Genomic DNA, 10,015 nt, shown 5'->3' on the forward strand with positions numbered 1-10,015 from the left:
CCTCTTGTTCAGGTTTTCCCTTCTGGAACCTTTCAAGATGAGGACTCGGGTGAAAGCTCTGTGGACGTCTGATGACACAGTATGTCTGATGCCTCACTCACCTCCTCCCCCAAATCCTGGAGAGCCTGCCGTGCGGCTGCCAGGCCTGAGGAGCAAGTCAGACGTGGTCTCTGCCGGGATGGGGCAGATAGACTCCAATCAGCAGGTAAGGAAGAGCCGGGAGGAAGGATTGGTGCCATGGGCCTGCGTTAGGGGGGAGGTGACCCTCTGAAAGGGGCTCCTCGCAAGGGGGAGTGGGTGTGGCTGAAGCAGAGCAGGCAGGCTGGGCTTGCAGGCTGAAAGGAAAGCTCTCCCTGCGCGTACGCAACACCTGATGTGTGCACTTCCACGCCAACCGATCGTCCAGTTGTCTGCGGTCACAGACTGGGCGTCAGCTCCGACGCCAACTGCACGAGTCCGAGCAGACCCCACAGGTTCGGCTCAGACACCAGCCACAGCTCACCCGCGCCTCTGTCCGGCTGGGCTGCAGATCAGAGACTCCCACGCCCCCTCTCGGGTTTGGTAACTTGCTGTAACGGCTTCCCGAACCCAGGGCGAGTTTATTTCCGTTAACCGATTTATTACAAAGGCTATATTACAGGATGTGGATGAACAACCAGACGAAGAGTCCCGGGCACAGGCGCTTCGGTCCCCATGGAGAGTGGGGTGCATCACCATCGCGGTGTGGATGTGTCCTTGTCACCAGCCTGGAAGTTCTCTGAACCCCTTCCGTTCAGATTTTTGTGGAGGCTTCGTTATGGCGTACTGGTCAGATCATCAGCATTGGTGATGAGATTAGCTCCTCCTCTAGCCCCTCTCCCCTCCCAAGAGGTCAGGGCCTGGGGCAAGTTCCAACCCTCTGATCACCTGGTTGGTTCCCCTGGCAACTAGGCCCTGTCCTTAGGAGCTTTCCAAAATTCACCTCCGCAACGAACAGGAGTGGTCAAAAGGGTCTTGTTAAGAACAACAAAGACTCTCTTTTCACCTAAATTACTCCAGAGCTGTTTCTGGAGCCCAGATCTTACAACAGAAGATGCTTCTATCAGTGTCTCTCATCACTTAGGAAATTACAAAGGTATTTTTCGAGCTCTGGCCAGGAGCTGGGATGAAGACCAGGATATGTATTTCTTATTCTATCACAGTATCACACAGGCCCAGTAAGGCTCTGAGTCTGACTGCAGTACATGGCCCTGAGGCTTGTAAGCAGGAGACAAAGCTGGTCCCACGTGTTTTACAGGGAGGTCCTATCCGGCCACAGGGAACTGAGTGGAGAGAGAGAGTAATGGAGGGGCTGAATGGGAGCCTGGGGTGTAGCCTAGAGATGGCGGTGGTCTGGACCAGGGGACGGGGACAGTGGACCTATTTTAGGTGTATTTTGCATCTCATGAATAAGAGGTGGTACTGGGAGAAAAGAAGAAGCCACGGATGCTGACCAGGCTTCTGGCCGGAGAGATAGGCTGAGGTCAGGGGAAAACCGGGAGCTTCACGTAGACGAGTTGGCTGGAAATGCGTTTGACGTCCCAGGAAAAATGGGAACTTCGCGGGCAGGTTTGAGTCTGGGCTGCTGAGTGGAGGTTTAGGCACAAGCTGTAGTGGTCCGACAGGTGTCCCCGTGAGGCTGGGTGTAATCACCCTGCAGAGAGAAGTGATCGCCACTGGAAGCTTGAGTGCCCGTTGTGTGAACCAGCAAAGGACACTTAGGAACGGGCAGATGCTGGGGAAAACTAGAGGAGGGATTGTTCTTGAAGCCACGAGAGGGAAACCTTTCAAGAAGGTTGAGGTCAACTGGGACCCAGACAGCTTCAGGGTCAGGTGAGACGACAGGTCTGTCCCCCGTGCCGTGTTTCATCCAATGTCAGATGCCACCTGTTATAAGAACCACCATTATTTTATATGCTACTAAGGCAAAAATGCTAACATTTAGAAAGGCTGGATGCCGTCAGCTGTAAAACGTCCCAGTTTAGAGTTGCTGGAAATAGTTGTAAATGTGCCTCTTAAGTTGAAATGCGGTTTTTGTGGTAACACGGAGGTTGACAGTGATCTTGACCAGCGGCGTCAGTGCAGCGTGAGTAGAATAAAGGGGGTGGGAGCAGGTAAGGAAGCGGAAATTGTGCGCGTAGAAACTCTTGAGAAGTCCGGTTCTGAAGGGGAGCAGTGAGATGGGGCAGCTGGCAAAGTGTACGGGATCGAGGGAAGGCTTTTCCTTTGGTATATTTTAGGATTGAACAATTAAAAGTTTTCATTCATACAATAAGTTTATTAATGGATTAATCTGAAAGATAACTGTGACTGAAAAAATAAGATACCAGAAGGTGTGATATCATACAGGTAAAAATTTTAAGTATACTGATACTACGTACTGCTGTGTGTGCGTTATAAAGACTATAAAATGTATGCTTGTGGACTCGTGTTATTTTAAGTAACAGGTTTATTGAGATATGGTTAAATAACATGATTTAAAGTGTACGGCTCAGTGGTTTTAGCACATCATCAAAATCAGTTTTGGGACATTTTTATTATCTCCCCGCCAAACCCATAGCCATTAATGTTCACTCTCCTTCCTTCCTCTTCCCCCACCCCTACCACAGCCCTAGAAAACCACAAAATGTACTTTCTGTCTCTGTAGATTTGCCTGTTCTGGACATTTCATACACATGGAATCATACAATATACGGTGTTTTGCAACGGGCTTCTTAGCATAATGTTTCTAAAGTTCATCCCTGTTGTAGCATACGTCAGTGCTTCGCTTCTTTTTATTACCGAGTAACATTCCATTTTAGGGATACGCCACGTTTCATTTATCCACTCATCAGTTGATGAGCATTTGACTGTTGTGAATGACGCTGCTGTGAACACCCCTGTAACAGCTTTCTGTGTGGACATGTGTTCTCTCTTCTCTTGGGTATGTCCCCAGGAATTGCTGGGTCATGTGGCAGCCCTGTGTTTCGCTGTGGAGGAACCACCACACTGTTTTCCAGAGCAGCTGCACCATTTTGCTTTCCCAGCATCAGTGCCTGAGGATTCTGACTTCTCCACGTTCTGTATGACACACTGTCTTTTTGATTTTAGCCATCTTTATTGCCTGTGAAGTGGTTTCTTACTTTGATTTTGATTTGCATCTCCCTGATGGCTAATGAGGTTAAGCGTCTTTTCATGTGCTTACTGGCCATTTGTATATCTTCTTTGCAGAAATGTCTATTCAGATTTTTGCCCATTGTTTTTAATTGGGTTGTCTTTTTATTATTGAGTTAATGAGTTATTTATGTAGTCTAGACACAAGTCCTTTATCAGATTTAAGAATTCCAAGTATATTTTTTCCCATTCTGTGGGTTGTCTTCACTTCCTTGATGGTGTCCTTTGAAGCACAAATTTTTTTCATTTTTTAAAAAAGTTAATTAATTAATTTATTTTTGGCTGCATCGGGTCTTCGTTGCTGCGCGTGGGCTTTCTCTGGTTGTGTCCAGCGGGGGCTACTCTTCGTTGTGGTGCACAGACTTCTCATTGCGGTGGCTTCTCTTGTTGTGGAGCATAGGCTCTAGGTGCACAGGCTTCAGTAGTTGTGGCACGCGGGCTTAGTAGTTGTGGCCCATGGGCTCTAGAGCACAGGCTCAATAGTTGTGGTGCACGGGCTTAGTTGCTCCACGGCATGTGGTATCTTCCCGGACCAGGGCTCGAAGCCGTGTCCCCTGCATTGGCAGGCAGATTCTTAACCACTGCGCCCCCAAGCTCCTATTTATATATCTTTTATGGCTTATGCTTTTGGTATCATTTCAAAAACCGTTGCATAATCCAAGGTCATGAAGATACACCCCTATATTTTCTTCAAGTAGTTTTATAGTTTTATCTCTTACATTTAAGTCTTTGATCCGTTTGGAGTAAATTTTGTATGTGGTGTGCCATAGGGGGTGTAACTTTCTACATGGGGATGTACAGCTGTCCCAGCACCATTTGTTGAAGAGACTGTTCTTTCTCCATTGGTTGCCTTGGCAATCATATGACCATAACTGTGAGGACTGATTTCTGAACTCTCAATTTTATTCCAAGGATACGCTTATCTTTGTGCTGGTGCCAACTTTGTTTTTCTTTCTAAGATTGTTTCAGTTATTCTGGACCCTTTGAATTTGCACATGAATTTTGGAATCAGCTTAGCAATTTATGCAAAGAAGCCACGAGGGATTTTGATGAGGATTGCATTGAGTCTGTAGATCAACTTGGGGATTACGATTTTAACAATTTCATCTCTTCTGATGCATGAAATGGAATGTCCATCCACTTAACACAGGTTTTCTTTAACGTCTTTCAGCAGTGTTTGTAGTTTCGTATTTATTTTATTAGATTTATTCCTAAGTTGTAAATGGAATTTTCTTACACTATTGCAGTTTGTATGTTTCCTATTTCTGCTATAGCAAATTACTATGAATTCAGTGGCTTAAAATAGCACAAGTTTATTATCTTACAGTTTTGGAGGTCAGAAGTCTGAAATAGGTCTCACTGAGGTAAAATCAAGGTGTCAGCAGGGTTCTGGGTGAAAATTCCTTTACTTGCCTTTTCCAGCTTCTAGAGGATCCCTGCGTTCCTTGGCCAGAAATTGCATCACTCTGAGCTGGGCTTTTGTTGTCCTCTTTTTCCTTGACTCTGACTCTCCTTCCTCCCTCTTTCCATTGTAAGAACCCTCGTGATTACGCTGGGCCCACCTAGATAATCCAGGATCATGTCCCATCCCACATCCTTAACTTAATCACGTCTGCAAAGTCCCCTTTTCCACGTGAGGTAATGTATTCACAGGTTCTGGAGATTAGGGACATCTTTGGGGAGCCATGCTTCTGCTTACCACACAGTGTATAGAAATACATTTGATTTTCGTACATTGATCTTATATCCTGCTACCTTGCTGAGCTCATTTATTAGTCCCAATAGTTTTTTTAGTGGATGAAAACCTAGGATCGTCTATGTACAAGATTATGTCATCTATGAATGAGGGTGGTTTTACTTCTTCCTTTCCCCTCTGGATGCCTTTTATTTCATTTTCTCGCCTGCTTGTCTGGCTGGAACCTCAGTACAGCATGGAATAGAAGTGGCGAGACTTGACAGCCTTGTCTTGTTGTTGGTCTTGGGGGAAAGCTCTGTCTTTCACCATTAAGCGTGATGTTAGCAGTGGGGTAACATGCCCTTTATCAGGTTGAGTAAGAATCCCTTCTATTCCTAGTTTCTAGAGTGTTTTTGTCATGAAAGGGTGTTGAATTGTGTCAAATGCTTTCTTTCCATCTATTGAGATGATCATGTGGGGTTTGGCCTTTATTCTATTGATAGGGTGAATTGGTTTTCAGATGTTAAATTTTAACCTTGCATTCCTGAGGTAAATCTCATTGGCCATGGTATAAAACTCTTTTTATATGTTGCTGGATTTGGTTTGCTAGTACTTTGTAGAGTATTTTTGTATCTATGTTCATAAGCGATATTGGTCTGTGATTTTTTCCTTGTAACGTCTATGTCTGGTTTTGATATCAGGGTAATACTGACCTCATAGAATGAGTTTGGAAGTGTTTCCTGCACTTCTGATTTTTGGAAGAGTTTATGAAAAATTGGTATTGATTTTTCTTTTAATGTTTGGTGTTCATTTTCCTATGGTCGTATATCTCAGTCATTTCCATTATGCCTTTTGTGTTTGGTTAATAAATGACCTATATTACTTCCCAATATTTAAAGCAACTTTTTAAATGATTAGATTTAGTACTTCAGTCTAATGGGTATGATGTGTGATGTGAAATATGGATCTAACGTTCTATTTTCAGATTAATTGACATAACACTATTGAGTAAATATCTATTCTCCACTGTGTTGAAAAGCTTCCTCTGTAAAACATTTTCATGTGTACAGTGGTCTGTTTCTGACCTCTCTGTTTCATTTCATTGTTTATGCATCCATTCCAGATTCAATACCACAATATTTTAATTTCTATGTGTTTTTTTTTTTTTAATTTTATTTATTTATTTATTGGCTGTGTTGGGTCTTCGTTTCTGTGGGAGGGCTTTCTCTAGTTGTGGCGAGTGGGGGCCACTCTTAATCGCGGTGTGCGAGCTTCTCACTATCGTGGCCTCTCTTCTTGCGGAGCACAAGCTCCAGACGCGCAGGCTCAGTAGTTGTGGCTCACGGGCCTAGTTGCTCCGTGGCACGTGGGATCCTCCCAGACCAGGGCTCGAACCCGTGTCCCCTGCGTTGGGAGGCAGATTCTCAACCACTGCGCCACCAGGGAAGCCCTCTATATGTGTTTTGATCAAAATTTCTATTACTCTTGAGTATTTTCTCTTCAAGATGAATTTTTTTTTAATAAATTTATTTGTTTATATTTATATTTGGCCGCGTTGGGTCTTCGTAGCAGTGCGCAGGCTTCTCATTGTGGTGGCTTCTCTTGCTGTGGAGCACGGGCTCTAGGCACGCGGGCTCCAGTAGTTGTGGCACGAGGGCTCAGTAGTTGTGGCGCACGGGCTTAGTTGCCCCGCGGTATGTGGGATCTTCCTGGACCAGGGCTCAAACCCACGTGTCCTGCGTCGGCAGGCGGATTCTTAACCACTGTGCCACCAGGGAAGCCCTCAGGGTGAATTCTTAAATCAGCTTGTCAAATTCCACAAAACATTCTACTGGGGGTTTTTGTTGGCATTCCATTGCATTTGTTGATTACTCTGGGGAAGAATTGACATCTTTACAACATTGAATCTTCCCATTCAGGGACAAGATACATTTCCCCCTTTGATCTGGTGTTATATGAAGCTTTAGCATTTTCTTCATTTAGACTTTATACCTCTATTTGGTTTATTCTTGGCTTTCAATAGTGGTTGTGAGTGAGATCTTTTTTCTTACTATATTTTCTAATTGGTTATTGATGATATATTAAAAAGTTATTGATTTCTATATGTTATATCCAGAAATCTTGCTCAAATCTTATTAGTTTTCAATGAGTCTGTCAGTTGATGGTCTTGAATTTTCTAGGTATGCTTGCAAATAATTAGTTTTACCAAATTTTTATCTCATTTTATTCCTCTATCAAGCCTATTGCATTGTTTGTTACAGAATATTCAATATTTGTGGTGGTAATGATAATCCTTTTCTTGTTCCTCACTTAAATGGGAATGTTTCTAGTGTTTCTTCACTAAGTATGATGATTGCTGTATGTTTTTAGGAGATACTCTTTATTGAATTAAGGAAGTTTTCCTTCCCTTCTATTTCTTGTTTGCTTCTAAAGTTTTTGTTTGTCCCTTTTATCAGGAGTAGAGGCTGTTTCATTGCATGCCAAGGGTGGGGGGCGGGCATCTCCAGAGATTACTTATTTATTTATTTATTGGCCTTGCTGCGAGGCATGTGGGATCTAGTTCCCTGACCAGGGATCGAACCCGTGCCCCGTGCAGTGGAAGTGCGGAGTCCTAACCAATGGAACTCCAGGGAATTCCCTCCTGAGATTTTTTAAAAACTGATCCTCTTAATGCTGAGAAATGAGTGAGTAGCTTTTTCTTTTTTTTTTTTAATTAGCGTATAGTTGCATTACAATATTCTGTTAGTTTATATTGTACAGCAAAGTGAATCAGCTATACGTATACATATATATCCCCTTTTTTGGATTTCCTTCTCATTTAGGTCACCACAGAGCATTGAGTAGAATTCCCTGTTCTATACAGTAGTTTCTCATTACTTATCTATTATATACATACTATCAATAGTGTATATATGTCAATTCCAATCTCCCAATTCATCCCACCCCCCCCATTCCCACACCCCGCTTTCCCCCTTAGTATCCATACGTTTCTTCTCTACATCTGTGTCTCCATTTCTACTTTGTATAGAAGATGGTCTATACCAATTTTTTCAGATTCCACATATATACGTTAATATACCATATTTGTTTTTCTTTTTCTGACTTACTCCACTCTGTATGATAGTCTCTGTGTCCATCCATGTCTCTACAAATGACCCAATTTCATTTCTTTTTATGGCTGAGTAATATTCCATTGTATATATGTACCACATCATCTTTATCCATTCGTCTGTCGATGGACACTTAGGTTGCTACCATGTCCTGGCTATTGTAAATAGTGCTGCAGTGAACATTGGGGTGCATGTGTCTTTTTGAATTATGGTTTTCTCAGGGTATATGCCCAGTAGTGGTATTGCTGGGTCATATGGTAATTCTATTTTTACTTTTTTAAGGAATCTAATGTTCTCCGAAGTGGCTGTATCAATGTGCATTCCCAGCAACAATGCATGAGGGTTCCCTTCTCTCCACACCCTCTCCAGCATTTATTGTTTGGAGATTTTTTAATGATGGCCATTCTGACCCATGTGAGGTGATACCTCATTGTAGTTTTGATTTTTTTAAAAAATTATTTATTTATTTATTTTTGGCTGTGTTGGGTCTTCGTTTCCGTGCGAGGGCTTTCTTTAGTTGCGGCAAGTGGGGGCCACTCTTCATCGCGGTGCACGGGCCTTTCACTATCGCGGCCTCTCTTGTTGCGGAGCACAGGCTCCAGACGCGCAGGTTCAGTAATTGTGGCTCACGGGCCTAGTTGCTCTGCGGCACGTGGGATCTTCCCAGACCAGGGCTCGAACCCGTGTCCCCTGCATTGGCAGGCAGATTCTCAACCACTGCGCCACCAGGGAAGCCCCTGTAGTTTAGATTTGCATTTCTCTGATAATTAGTAATGTTGAGCATCTTTTCATGTGTTTGTTGGCCATCTGTGTCTTCTTTGGAGAAACGTCTGTTTAGGTTAGGGTTCTAACACTCAACCAATCTTGCATCCCTAGGGTAAGCCCCACTTAATCATGACATATTAACATATTTAATACATTGCAGCAATCACCTTGCTCATATTTTTTTGTGAAAGTTGCATCTGTGTTTAGTAAGATTGGCTTAGGGTTTTTTTTCTATTTGTGTTATTCCAACTTCATAAAGTGAATTGGGAAGCTTTCTAACTTTGTTCAGGCGGAGTTTATTTGTTGAAGGTTTGACAGAATGCACTCACTCCAAAGGAGCGATATGTCTTTTTTAAGAGGAGATTTTTAAAATTATCTTTTTATCTTTCCCCATTGTTGGTTGTTTAGCTTTTCTACTGCTTGAATCAGTAATTTGTGTTTTCCTTAAAAGTATCCATTTCAATTAGATTTTAAATTTTGTATTGATATGTGTCAAGTTTTGCTTATAATTTTAAAATCGTCTTTTTGTAGTTTTGTTCCCTTTTTCATTCCTAATGGTATTCACTTATGTCCTTTTCTGGATGCTAAAGATTTGCGTGCTCTATTCATCTTTCTCAGGCTTTTAGCAGTCAGTTCTACTGGGTTTTTGTTATTTCAACGATAGAAACTTACTGATTCCTCTGTGTAGGTGTGTGTTAAAGCCTCTTAAGTTGAATACTTAATTCGCTTACTTTTACTGTGTGTCTTCTAATAAATGTGTTTGTGGCTATAAACTCTCCTCTGTGAACTGTTGGCTGCACCCCTCGGATTTTGATACGCAACGTTCTCAATGTCGTTAATTTATAAACAAAGTAACATTTATCTTGTGATTTACCCCCCAATCCTAGAGTTATTTAGAAAGGCATGCGTTTCTGGCTGTGGTTAATGAGCCCTGCGTACACCGGCGCGGCCTAGGGACCAACCCCTCATGGAAGTTGAGGACCCGCGCTGCGATGGGGCCCGGGGCGCACAGGTGGGCGACCGCTGCCGCGCCGGGTCCGCGCATAGTCTCGCGAGCGCGGCCTTCAGCGCTGGGGTCACGCCCCTCCTCCACGATCCGGGCGCCAGGTGGACGCGGGCCTCAGAAGCGCGAGGTCTGAGGTGCGAGGCGCGAGGCGCTGGCGTCGCGGCCCCGCCCCCGGCCTCCGCGGCGCTGATTGGCCAGTGGCGGGCGGAGGGGCGGGGCGAGTGACGGCCACGCAGACCAATGGGCGCGCGCGCGCGCGCCGCCGCCGCCGCCGCCGCCGCCGCCCGC

This window comes from Eschrichtius robustus, chromosome 12 (genome assembly GCF_028021215.1).
Source record: "Eschrichtius robustus isolate mEscRob2 chromosome 12, mEscRob2.pri, whole genome shotgun sequence".
Classification (NCBI taxonomy): Eukaryota; Metazoa; Chordata; class Mammalia; order Artiodactyla; family Eschrichtiidae; genus Eschrichtius; species Eschrichtius robustus.